Consider the following 12650-nt stretch of genomic DNA (forward strand, 5'->3'; position numbering starts at 1 on the left):
GCGCACGCTCGGTGTTCTTTGCGGTATTTTTTGCGAACTCTCCATGTTGCTTAAGCCCACGTGCAAACCTGACCGACGTCGGCCGCTCCTCACGAGGCGCACGCGCACGTGCGTTCGGCTGGGCTGAGTTTTCTGGTGACAGTCTAAGTCGGCACTGTACGCTAAAAAGTTGCCGGATGAAAACACGCCCACATTTACAACACGCCCACATTTACTCGCCCGTTGTCGTCGTTCCAGACTGGTGCTTGTTCACGTGCTGCTCACGTGCGGGAGCCGATCTACGTTCTTCACTTCGGCTCTGTCGATTTTCGATGATTACGCCGATAATTCAACTTGAATCCCCCAACTTTTTTCCCCAGGTGATCCGCGAAGTTGAGAGGAAAAGGTGGATGCCCGACTTTAAGGTAGTTGGACCATTTTTCGTGCATTTACGGACTCTTTTTCTGGAATCGCCACGCCGACCGGCGCTAAGCCTAACGCCAGCTGGGCCTGCCGGCCGAAGTCGCCGCTGCGCCTAGGCGTGTTCGTGGACGCCTAGGCCTGACGCCGGAGTTGTCACCGGCGCGGACCTTCAGGGTGGACCTATTTCATCAAGATCCAAAGAAACATGGCCGGCGCCATGCGAATTGAAGTCGACGGTGAGGAAATTCAACCGGACCAAGTGACCAGAGCTCAAGGCTGGCAAGTGGCAGGTGAAAAACTTCAAGCGCTGCAACAACAGCAACGAGAAGGAAGCCTAATGGCCAACACCCGAGCAAGTAAGCCGACCAGGGAAGCCGACTCATCTCGTCGGCCGGCTAATAATTTCAAGAGCAAGATCCTCAAGGCCGCGAGAATGCCCGAGCTACCTAAAGAAGATATCAAGGTCATCATGAGACCGAGGGGGGGCCTCGACGTCAGTGTGGTATCACGCTTTGAAATTAGCCGCGCCATCACCGTTGCCGCTGACGTCAGCATAGAAGAAGCCAAGAGAGACGTCATATGTCCAAACAAACAACAAAACATCGTCATCGTCAGTACCCCAAAGAAAGAAAACGCCGACCGCTACGCGGCAGTGTCGAAGCTCACGGTCTACGGCGCCGCGCACGACGTTAGTGCATACGTATCGGCACCTCACGGGACAGTGAAAGGAGTCATCAGAGGGGTTCCCCTCACGGATTCGGCCCAAGAGATAAACGACTTTATCGTCCATGAATTTAACCCGACAGCCCTGCAGGCCAACAGAATCGGCAAAACGTTGTCGGTCGTCATAGCCTTCAGCGGCGGGAAAGTGCCAAATTACGTCAAGTACGGCAACCTGCTGGTGGAATGCTCACTGTACAGAAAGCAAATTGACAAGTGCTTTCAATGTGGCCGCTTCGGCCACAGAATGGATGTTTGCCCAAATCCGACGAACCGTATCTGCCGCGGCTGCGGAATCCAGAACCCGGGAGAAGACCACAACCACGACTGTAAGCCAAAGTGCAGCCTATGTGGAGGAGACCACCTCACAGCAGACAAAGTATGCAAGGCCCGATACAAGACCCCATACGTCGTGCGTAAGCGAAGATGGGAGCGCCAAAGGTCAGCCTACGAAGAAAGTTCCAGAACACCACCAAATCGAGAGGAGACGCCAGCTGCGCGGAAGTCGTCGCCCCCTCACAAAGAGCGCCAGAGCCGGCGCTCACTCTCCAGGGGGAGAGAAAGAAGACGGAGCAATAGCTGTGCCTCGAGACCAGGTTCGAGGACGTCATCGCCAGGCGCCGACACCAAGGCTCGCAGGCGCGAGTCCCGCTCGAGGTCGAAGACTAGGAGCAGTACGCCGAAGCGGATCGCCGGAAAACAGGTGGGTTGGGCAACTGGGTCTTCTGTCGCTCACAGCAACGACAAAGAATTCCCCCCTCTCACCCCCTCCCCTCTCAGTAGCAATTGCAAAGAATGCTCTGAACTTAGAAAGGAATGTGCCGAGCTTAAGAAGCTTATAGCACAACAAAACCAACAGATTAAAGCGCTCATGGAGCGCATGGAGGCACGCGACACAACCGAGAAATCGGAGGATAGTACCAAGAGAAAGGTAGCTAAGAGAGACACCCATTCCCCTGAACTACCGCAAGGTGAGGCAATGGAGGCCGACAGGATAGAACCGGCTCCGTCCCAAGCAACGCATCCGACTATACCACAGCAACCAGAACCTACCCTGCAAACCATCATAAACATGCTGTCTCAAATTTCAAATCAACAGGCTGAGACCAACAATCAAGTGGGAATTCTTACCGAGCAAATGAGAAACCTTACGTCAAGACTAGATAACTTAGAAGCCAAGTATAACCAAGTGTCCTCAAGAATGTCGACTTTCGATGCAAAGCTCAAACACACGACACTAGTAATGAGGAAGTCACACAAGACCGCGCTCCACAGCAAACCGCACCATGGAACTAATCCCGCAGAAGGTAACACCCCTCAAGACAATGAAGAAGAATAGAAACAAACAAAGCTTGACAACGATTTATCAATGGAATTGCAGGGGTATAAAGAACAAATTAAGCGAGCTTCATCTATACATCGAAACACTGGAACAGAAACCAGATGTTATAGTACTACAAGAAACCAACGAGAGGCCCAAATTGGCGGGGTACGTTACGTATACGGACCCAAGTGAAAAGAGCACGGCGACCTTGGTTACAAAAAACGTAGCGGCAACACAACACATGACAACCCAAAGAGGGTGCGAACACGTGCTAGTAGAAATTCACAGCAGGGATATAGGCAGCAGTAAAAACATATTTATATTAAATGCCTACTGCCGACCGTCTAAAAAGGACGTGGACATCGAAGGCACCATGCTGGATTGCATCCGAGCAGCAAAAGCTAGACCGACGCTGATATTAGGCGATTTTAACGCCCCACACACGCAGTGGGGATACAAATTCCAGTCGAGAAGGGGCAAGCACCTCATGAACGCTATAGAAAAACATAACGCTACAATACTAAACGAGCTGAAGACCCCCACCAGGATAGGCACGAGCACGGCCAGAGACACCACGCCGGACCTATCACTTCTGATAGGAGACTTGGACGTCACCTGGGCTAATCTAGACACTAACCTCGGATCAGACCATGACATCATCTCCTTGAAGATCAGGGGACAAGACTTCAGGGCAAAACTAGGACAGGCCAGGATCACCGACTGGGATCGCCTCAGAAGAAGAACAGAGATTGAATACGAAGACGGTCAGGGAACTGGGAACTACCAAGACTGGGCCAAAAAACACTAAATCTGGGTGGAGGAATATACAAACCCCATATGTGGGCAACAAGCTGGCTCACATCTGGGAGGCGAGACACGCGCTAACCAAGAGATGGAAACGGCAAAGGCGCAATAGAAAGCTACGAAAGCGCATACACGAGCTCAATAGGCAGGCGGCAGAATACGCAGCTCAGCTCTGTAAAGAAAATTGGTTAAGGATATGCGACGGGCTCCAGGGAACCCTGTCTGCGAGGAAAACATGCAGCCTCCTACGGCACCTCATTGACCCTCTGAACACCAAAACTGCGATCAATCGAAATCTCACACGCACGCTGAATAATTTTAAAGGAGACAGCAAGCGCCTGATAGAGGTGCTCAAAGACAAGTATTTGAAAACGGAAAAGTCGGGAGCACCGATACCCGGATACGAGGGAAGGGAAAACCCGGACTTGGACCAACCCTTCACCGATCTGGAGTTGGTAACAGCGATCGATGAGAGCAACCAAGCCAGCTCCCCAGGGAAGGACGCCATTACCTACAAACTGCTGAGGAATCTCAGCGACGGTAGTCGAAGTGAGCTCTTAGGATATATAAACAAGGCCTGGAACGAAGGGTCACTGTCCAAGGAATGGAAGGAAGCAGAGGTACGGTTCATACCGAAGCCAGGCAAGACTCCACACGTCGATAACATGAGGCCCATCTCTCTGACGTCGTGTGTGGGAAAAGTGGTCGAGCGCATGATCCTGAAAAGGCTGCAGAGACACCTTGATGCCACCGATCGGATGCCGTCGTCCATGTACGGTTTCAGGGAACACCTGGGCACCCAGGATGTCCTCCTGCAACTAAATGAATTAGTCATCAAAAAGGCCAAGAACCAGACCCCGAGGGCAATATTGTCACGAAGACAAGGACGATGCAGTTGTCTTGGATGAGAAATACGTTTATTGGAGCGAACTTGTGCTCCCCTAACAACTCAAAAGAATACAGAGGCGGCGAAGCAGCGGTCAACAAAGTGGCTTGCACAGGCGAGTGTCGTCGAATCGAATGCCCCGGCGTCCGCACTGCAGGCTTTTTATCTTTTGGCGCGCGTGGTTCTCGAAACGTCGATTCGCATCGAGAACATAGTAGATCCAAGAAGATTATTCTGGGCTGTTCACGTTAGATCGGAATGCTCTCCCTATCACAACAGATAACACGTGCGGCACAGAAAGAAAGAATGGAACACGCGCTTCCCTTGGCGCAGAGATAACACAGACCGGCGCAGCCGGGCGGTAAAAGCAAAACACAAATAAACAAACCCAATGTATGGTTCGCGGCATTACCCCCCCTCTAAGAGTGCATCGACCCGATGCTAACATAAGCGACAGTCCGAACAAATGAAAATAAAAGTTCGTCATCGTCCGTAGAAAGGTTTTAAGCGAACCACGTGGACGACTTCAGGCCGCGTGCGTCGTCGTGATGTGCCGGAGTCACCATCGGGGATCACTTCGTAGGTAAGTTGGCCAACACGTCGTAGAATCTGGTAGGGTCCGAAATACCGTCGCAGGAGCTTCTCACTGAGTCCGCGTCGTCGGATGGGAGTCCAAACCCACACACGATCCCCTGGTTGGTACTCGGCGTCTCGGCGTCGGAGGTTGTAGCGGCCCGCATCCACCAGCTGCTGGTCCGTTATACGAACTCGAGCGAGCTGGCGGGCCTCCTCCGCACGTTGAAGATATCCGTGGACGTCGGAGTTGAGGTCGTCGTCTTCTACGTGCGGAAGCATGGCGTCGAGCATCGTAGTCGGCCTTCTACCGTAGACAAGCTCGAACGGCGTCAGCTGCGTCGTCTCCTGGATAGCCGTGTTGTACGCAAACGTGACATACGGGAGCACTTCGTCCCAAGTCTTATGTTCAACGTCAACGTACATTGACAGCATATCTGCGATTGTCTTGTTCAGACGTTCTGTTAGTCCGTTCGTTTGGGGGTGGTACGCCGTCGTTCTTCGGTGATCCGTGTTGCTGTAGCGTAATACTCCTTGCATCAGCTCCGCAGTAAATGCCGTTCCGCGGTCTGTGATTAGGACTTCCGGGGCTCCATGTCGTAGCACAACTTGGCTTATAAAGAAATTCGCCACTTCTTGTGCAGTCCCCCTCGGAAGAGCGGCGGTCTCTGCGTAGCGCGTCATGTAGTCTGTCGCTACGACAATCCACTTGTTCTGTGATCGTGACGTAGGGAACGGGCCTAAAAGGTCCATTCCAATCTGTTGAAATGGTCTCGATGGGACGGCGATCGGTTGCAGAAGTCCGGCGGGTCTTGTCGGCGGCGTTTTTCGTCGCTGGCAGTCACGGCAGCTCCGGACGTAGTGGGTGACGTCAGAGGTAAGGCCGGGCCAGTAGTACCTCGCCTTGATTTTTCCAATAGTGCGGGCTGTGCCCAGATGTCCGGAAGACGGGTCGTCGTGGCACGCTTCCAAAATTTCGTCACGAAGGTCCGCGGGGATGACGAGAAGGTAATTCGCTCTTGTTCCGGGGCTGAAATTCTTCTTCACGAGGACGGAGTTTCTCAGGCTGAATGCTGGTAAGCTGCGTTTGAAGGTCCTAGGAACGGCAACGTTGCATCCCTCGAGGTACTCGATTATGACGCGTAAGTCGGGGTCGGCACGCTGCTGGGCGGCTAGGTCGCTCTCCGTCACGATCCCGAAGAACGCGCTGTCTTCATCAGAGTCTTGTGGTGGTGGGTCGACGGGGGCGCGGGACAGGCAGTCGGCGTCGGAGTGTTTCCTGCCGGATTTATAAACGACTGTAACGTCGAACTCCTGAAGGCGCAAGCTCCACCGCCCAAGACGGCCAGAGGGGTCCTTCAAATTTGCGAGCCAACACAGCGCATGGTGGTCTGTTACAACCTTGAATGGCCTTCCATACACGTATGGGCGAAATTTTGAAATCGCCCATATAATAGCCAGGCACTCTTTCTCAGAGGCAGAATAGTTTTTCTCCTCCTTCGACAGACCACGGCTGGCATAGGCGATTACCCTTTCGCAGCCGCTTTGCTTTTGGACAAGGACGGCACCCAAGCCTATATCACTGGCGTCCGTGTGCATTTCCGTTTCGGCATTTTCGTCGAAATGAGCGAGCACGGGCGGGCTTTGCAGGCGTTTTTGCAGCTCGCAGAATGCTTTTTCTTGGTCGTTTTCCCAGCTGAAAGGGGTGCTATCTTTCGTCAAGCGCGTGAGTGGCTCTGCAATGCGTGCGAAGTTTGCCACGAAGCGCCGGTAGTATGCGCACAGCCCGAGAAATCTTCGCACGCCCTTCTTGTCCTTCGGCCTTGGGAAGTTCGCAATGGCTGAAGTTTTTGCCGGGTCAGGTAGGACTCCCGCGGCGTTGACGACGTGGCCCAAGAACTTGAGTTCCCCGTATGCGAAACGGCACTTTTCAGGCTTCAGCGTCAACCCCGACGTACGAATGGCCTCGAGTACAGACTCCAACCTTGCAAGGTGTTCGTGGAAAGTCCGGGCGAATACCACTACGTCGTCGAGGTATACGAGGCAGGTGTGCCACTTAAGGCCAGCTAGCACAGTGTCCATGACTCTTTGAAACGTCGCTGGTGCTGTGCACAGCCCAAACGGCATCACCTTGAACTCGTATAGGCCGTCTGGGGTTATAAATGCAGTCTTCTCTCGGTCTCTCTCGTCCACTTCAATTTGCCAGTAGCCGGTCTTCAGGTCCATCGATGAGAAGTACTTCGCGTGGCAGAGGTGGTCGAGGGCGTCGTCGATTCGGGGGAGGGGGTACACGTCCTTTTTCGTGATTTTGTTCAGTCGCCGGTAGTCAACGCAAAACCTTAATGTGCCGTCTTTTTTCTTTACGAGTACGACGGGCGCAGCCCAGGGGCTTTTCGATGGCTGTATAATGTCGTCGCTGAGCATGTCGTCGACTTGAGTCCGGATGGCTTCCCGTTCGTGTGAAGAGACGCGGTACGGTGACTGTCGGGTAGGTCGGGCTCCATCGTCGATTATTATTCGGTGCTTCGCTAGAGGGGTCTGACGTAGTTTTGCGCTCGACGAAAAACATTCGCTGTAGCGACGCAGCAAAGCCAATAATTTGTTCCGTTGTTCTTGCGGTAGCGCCGGATTTACGTCGAAGGGCTGCGGAAGCTTGAAGGTGTCATCGGGTGTGCGTTCAAAGTCGGCGACCGCGATCACGTCACTTGCTTCTTGCGTTTCTTCGAGGAATGCAATTGCAGCTCCCTTGTTTAAATGCTGGTACTCTTCGGTGAAATTAGTGACCAAAACGTGAGATTGGCGTTGCTTAAAGTGCGCAATCCCTCTTGCGATGGAGACACCGCGGTCGAGAAGCAACCTTCGATCACTCTCTACGATGGCGTCGATGTCAGAAGCAGCATCCTCACAGTAGACGGCGATCATCAAGCTTGCGCGGGGTGGCAGGGTGATGTGATCGTCGGCGATCCTGACAGCAGCACGGTGATCGGGGTTCGGCTGCGGCGTCGTGGAGTAATCGGAGGAAAAAGTTATCGACTTGGTCTGAAGATCAATTATTGCGCCGTTGTCCGTCAAAAAGTCCATTCCGAGAATTACGTCGCGGGAGCAGTTAGGCAAAATAACGAACTCAGCAGGGTACGTGGTGCCGCCTATGGTGACGCGTGATGTGCACGTTCCACTTGGCGTTACGAGATGGCCTCCTGCTGTGCGTATATGCGGACCGTCCCATGTTGTCGTAACTTTCTTCAGCTTCGACGCGAATGAGCCGCTCATTACCGAGTAGTCGGCTCCCGTGTCGATGAGGGCGACTACGTCAAAGCCGTCGATGGACAGCTGGACGTCGGACGCCGCTTTCCTGGAGTTTCTGGTGCGTCGGGGCGTTGTATCTCGGCTTGTGCGTGTTGACGGGCGGGCACCATGCGTCGTCATTCTCGTCATCTTCTCAGCGGCAGGCTCTGTCGTTTCGGGTAAGCGTCGCGTCGTGTCGCCGTCGGGTTCGGGAGTCACGTCCGGGTTAGATCGAGTCGTTGGGCTGCAGGTACGGTGTTCGGTGCGGCCATGCGTCGTTGGAGGGTTTTCGTTTTTTCGCCGTTCTGCAACTTCACCTCCAGAAGTTGCTGCTTTTAGTTTCCCCCGCGTGGGCTGGGGGACCTTCCACGTGAGAAGTCAGCGGTGTTATGGCGGTTTGGCGACTGGTACCGGTAGGGCGACGGCGAGCGGTTGAAGCGGGCAGGTCCTCGGTTCGTGTTGGACAGGTATTCGTGGATCTCAGTAGGGCGCTGGCCGGGTCGGGGGCGTGGTGCGTCGACGGAGAAACCACGTAGTCCGAGTCTCTTGTATGGGCAGCGACGGTAGATGTGGTCGGCCTCTCCGCAGTGGTAGCACAGAGGACGATTATTCGGTGTTCGCCATACGTCAGTCTTTCTCGGCGTCTGGGTTTGTACTACCGGGGGTCGGGCGGGCGACAGTGGGCGGCGGTAGGGCGGGGCCTCTGGACGACGTGCCTCTTGACGACGTGTTGGAGCAGGGCGGGGTCGGTGAACAGCCGCGGAGTACGTCATAGCTTGGGGCTCGCAGTGTACTTCGGATGCCACAGAAGTTCCCAAAGCGTTTTGAACTTCTTCCCGGATCACGTCAGTTAGGCAAGCGACTTGGGGTTGCGGCGTCGTCGGGAAAAGTTTCCGCAGCTCCTCTCTCACTACTGCGCGGATGGTCTCGCGTAGGCTATCAGCCGGAATCCGCATGTTGTCGATGTAGTTCGCACTGGCCGCGCCAACAAAGTTCCGGTCATACTGCTTAGCACGCATTTCGAGAGCCTTCTCAATCGTGCTGGCTTCGGTCACGAATTCAGCGATGGTTTTGGGCGGGTTGCGGACAAGTCCAGCAAACAGCTCCTCCTTCACACCGCGCATCAAGAAGCGTAACTTCTTTTCTTCCGTCATTTCGGGGTCCGCGCGGCGAAATAGTTGCTTCATCTCCTCAACGAAGATCACGACCCCTTCGTTGGGGTGTTGTGTCCGAGTTTCAAGCAAAAGCGCAGCTCGCTCTTTTCTCACAACGGTAGTGAATGTCTTCAGGAACTCCCTTTTGAAGTGAGTCCAGTCGGTCAAAGAACTCTCATGGTTCTCGAACCAAGTTCGAGCAGCATCTTCTAAGTAAAAGAAGACATGCCGGAAAGTTTCTTCGTCGTCCCACCTGTTGAAGATGCGGACGCGCTCCAGCTTCTCTAACCATTCTTCGGGGTCTTCAGCGGGGGCTCCCCGGAACGATGGCGGTTCCCGGGGCTGCTGCAGGACGATTGGCGACGTTGTTTCTTGCACCATGGTGTTGGTTGCAGCGTTCCTTTTCTTGGGCCCTTCTGGCATCAAACCGAACTCGGGTGGTAAATCTTGCAGGCGGGGGCTGGCTCTTGTTGGACTGGCTTGGCGGCTTCTCGAGGTTGTAGTGGGCATGAAGGGTGCGTACCCAGCACCTCCACCAGATGTCACGAAGACAAGGACGATGCAGTTGTCTTGGATGAGAAATACGTTTATTGGAGCGAACTTGTGCTCCCCTAACAACTCAAAAGAATACAGAGGCGGCGAAGCAGCGGTCAACAAAGTGGCTTGCACAGGCGAGTGTCGTCGAATCGAATGCCCCGGCGTCCGCACTGCAGGCTTTTTATCTTTTGGCGCGCGTGGTTCTCGAAACGTCGATTCGCATCGAGAACATAGTAGATCCAAGAAGATTATTCTGGGCTGTTCACGTTAGATCGGAATGCTCTCCCTATCACAACAGATAACACGTGCGGCACAGAAAGAAAGAATGGAACACGCGCTTCCCTTGGCGCAGAGATAACACAGACCGGCGCAGCCGGGCGGTAAAAGCAAAACACAAATAAACAAACCCAATGTATGGTTCGCGGCAATATTAACCCTTGACCTCAAGGGAGCCTTTGACAATGTGACGCACGAGAGCATTCTTCGCAGTCTGAATAACACGAATTGCGGGGAAAGAATCTACAGTTACGTCAAAGATTTCCTCAGCAATAGGACTGCTATAATCAAGATTGGGGAGGAGAAGTCACAGCCTATAGCACTAGGGGACAGAGGAACTCCGCAAGGGTCTCTTCTGTCCCCGCTGCTTTTCAACCTGGCGCTTCTACCTCTACCAGCATTACTAGAGAAAATAGAAGGAATAGATCACGCCTTTTATGCGGACGACATTACGGTCTGGACAGCGCAAGCGGGCTCAGAAGGGTGGATGGAGGAAACACTCCAAAGGGCAGCGGACGTAGTCCAGGAATATGCAAGCACCTGCGGTCTCTGCTGCTCACCGCAAAAATCAGAGCTATTAGTGATACAGCCAAGACCCAAAAAGGCAGACAAGAGAAACATAAGCATAGTTATAGACGACTGCAGCATCACACCGACGACTCACATCAAGATCCTTGGCCTAATAATACAGGAGAATGGTAAAGCCCGAACCGCACTCAGAAAGCTCAAGAGCACATCCGAACAAATCATGAACATGATTAGAAGGATCACAAATAAGAGAAGAGGACTCAAAGAAGAGGAATCCCTCAGGCTTGTCCAAGCCTTTGTGATTTCGAGAATCACCTACTCAGCTCCCTACCTCCAGCTTTTGAAAAACGAAAGGGACCAACTGGACACAGTTATTAGAAAAGCTACGAAGCTCGCGCTGGGCATTCCGATACACTCATCCAACGAGAAGCTACTGGGAATGGCCAAGCATAATACGGTCTCCGAACTGATCGAAGCGCACCTATCAAACCAAAGGGTGCGACTGAGCCAAACAAAAGCAGGAAGAGCCGTCCTAGATAAAATAGGATGGCAAGAAGCTTATCGTCAAAACAAAGGCCCTATACCGCGCGCATGGGCCGAAACGGTGGATAGCAAACCGTTACCTCAAAACATGAAGCCGGACAGAAACGAAGGAAGACGACAGGCCAGAGCGAAGACCCTAAACGAGTCTCTAATTAAAGAAACAGGAGTGACGTACACCGACGCCTCACTTCCGAAACACTCAATGAGAGCAACGATTGCAATAACAGGAAGGGACGAGCTCATCACGTGTGCCTCAGTCATCACACCAAGCCCAGAGGAAGCTGAGGAAATAGCAATTGCCGTAGCCTTGACCCAACCAAAAGCGACAAAAATAGTCACGGACTCCCAAAAAGCATATAGGAACTTCAGACAAGGATGGGTTTCTTATAAGGCAGTGAGAATCCTCCAAAGGAAAGTACCACCAAGCCACAAAATAGAGCTAATATGGGTGCCAGCCCACTCTTCGGTGGAGGGCAATGAATTTGCCCACCAACAGGCCCGAGAACTAATCAGCCGGGCAGAGGGGCAGGAACAGCTACCCATAACGAGCTACAGGGACATAGTCAATCACTATAAAGACGGGAGGAAGCGATATCCTGAACCACACCATTCTCTAAGCAGAGCGCAGCAAGTCATATACAGACAGATCCAAGCCGGGTCGTTCCCCCACCCTTACCTCCGAAACAAGTTCTACCCGGATAGATATGAGAAAGAATGTCCCAACTGCAGACAACTGGGCACACTCCAGCACATAATAGGAGAGTGCAATTTTCCCAAGTTTACCCCTCCCCCCTCCCCCCCTCCCCTCACATCAACCCTGAGCGATGGGAGACCTTGTTGTCTAGCCCTGCCCTGGAAGAACAGATCGCGCTGATCACCAGAGGACAGGAGTACCTGGAAACATATGGGGCCCGAGACGAGGGCACCACCCCATCAAGCGCCTAAACGGCTCTAGAATGCTCAATAAAGTTTGTTCTCTCTCTCTTCTCTCGTCGTTCCATTCAACCACATATTTAGCACCTTTTCGAATCAACTCCGTCAGTGAATTCACTGTTTTGGTGCAGTCCGCAATGAAGTCTTGCTAGTAGCCTGTAAGGCCAAGGAAAGACCTAACTTCTTTTTTGGTCTGTGGTCTTTACGAGCCTTATATTTTGTCCGGGGTCTTGTCCGTTGGTGACACCGTGCCATTTCCTATCTTGTGACCCAGAAAACGGACAGTGTGTGGCGCCATCTCACAGTTTTTAGATTTCACAGTCATTTTCGCAGCCCGGATCCGCTGGAAAACTTCCCGCAGTTGAATAACGTGATCCGGACACGTTTCGGTCGCGACGAGGACGTGGTCGAAGTAGTGACATGCGTTCTAGACCTCCTCGAAAACTCTACGCATGGTCGAGTGCACACCGCTGGGGATGTCTTAATGCCGCAAGGCATGTACTTAAATTTCTACGCACCGGACTTGGTACAAAACGCAGTGTGTTCTCGACTGTCGCGTGCCATCGGTACCTGCTGTAGCGAACGGCGCGCCAAGGACCCGCCGCGCCGAGACGACGACGACGAGGGCGGGAGCTCTCACAGGGCGACGCCTGGACGACACCGGGAACTCCTCACGAGGCGCACG

Source organism: Haemaphysalis longicornis, unplaced genomic scaffold (genome assembly GCF_048455015.1).
Source record: "Haemaphysalis longicornis isolate Haplotype H1 unplaced genomic scaffold, Haemaphysalis longicornis Haplotype H1 scaffold_6, whole genome shotgun sequence".
Lineage (NCBI taxonomy): Eukaryota > Metazoa > Arthropoda > Arachnida > Ixodida > Ixodidae > Haemaphysalis > Haemaphysalis longicornis.